Here is a 1,393-nt window from a genome sequence, read left to right on the forward strand (position 1 = left end):
AGGAGGCACTTAGCATGACAATACTTACTCCAGAAAAAGTAGAACAAGCACTTAAGGTAAAATATAAAGAGCAGTAGAACAGTGCAGGGGAAAAGAGAGGGAAAAAACGGAAAATAAAAATAAGGTTGATATTGAACTTTTCTCGGTCAACAGCTGACATAAAAGTCCACTCACGTTTAAAAGCACTTTAAACCCCCCTTTCACTGAAATACTAACAAGTTTTACGAGGCATAGAAAGAGTAAATTGATGGGTCTTCTACCATTTTGTATGTAGTAATGTACTTGATCATATTTCGTTCATTTTTTTGTTGATTGTTGATGGATATCCATATCCCCAAATTTGAGTGAGGGATACCAGTACCAAAAACTCCAATAGACACTAAAGTAAATTATTAGTTATATTCGCAAAAAGGTGTTTATTCGGCTTGGCAAAAAATGATACTGCATGTCAATCAACAAATTAGACCGTTCCCTTCCGTGGTTTCAGTTGGGACGAGCCGTTTGCTATACGGTAATCTGTGGGATGAGAGGTAAAGCCAACCTGACATGTCGAGTTCAATGGTGGTAGACGCCTTTGGACCGCCATCCTGGGCATTTTGATCAAAGAATAAGGCCCCATCTTAAATACGAGCAACATGGTGGTATCTATTACACCGGTATTCAGCCTGGGAGGACGGGCCCATTTGGAAGAGGTGGAGTGGACAGCATCATGCCCATCTGTGAAGAGAAAAACCGAGGCTCATAAGTTCCATATTGGAATTCTATTTTCGAAATTAGTATTCTGACTGGCTTATGCATACATGTTATTCCATTTCTTCTCCCTCTCCCTTAAAGCGAATGGGTTGGCTCACACGCCCTGCTCCTGATCGCTTGATTGACAACATAAGCAATACTGAAAATATTTAAAGAGTTTAGATATGTAATATGATATTTACTGACTTACTTCTGGGCCCGGAGCGGACTATGTTCGTGTAAGGTATGTAGGCACCAGAGGCAGGCCCTGTGCTCTAGACAGCCGGCTTTCTGGGCACTTGAGGGACGTTTGCATTGGAACGTTTCTACGAACTAAGTATGAAATTATGATTAATGCTACCTAATGCCTTGTGTTTTATACATATTACGAATCGTCATTTAATAACGACAGTTTAATAGAAAGCATAACTGGCCTGTTGATTGGAGAGCAATCGACAATCAAGAGGCAGTATTTTTCTTCCGCCTTCGGAATGTCTTTACCTCTGCTCAAGAAAGTAGCGAATCCTCCTCCACACCCTCCATACGTGTACAGAGACACCCTGCTGACTCGCCAGCCTCCCCGAGTACCAAAATACCTCAGCAGTCCTTAAAAAAACCCCGATTTTAGTAAGAAAATCGAGGCATCTACACGCTAAGTTTC

This window comes from Penaeus monodon, chromosome 25, assembly GCF_015228065.2.
Source record: "Penaeus monodon isolate SGIC_2016 chromosome 25, NSTDA_Pmon_1, whole genome shotgun sequence".
Lineage (NCBI taxonomy): Eukaryota > Metazoa > Arthropoda > Malacostraca > Decapoda > Penaeidae > Penaeus > Penaeus monodon.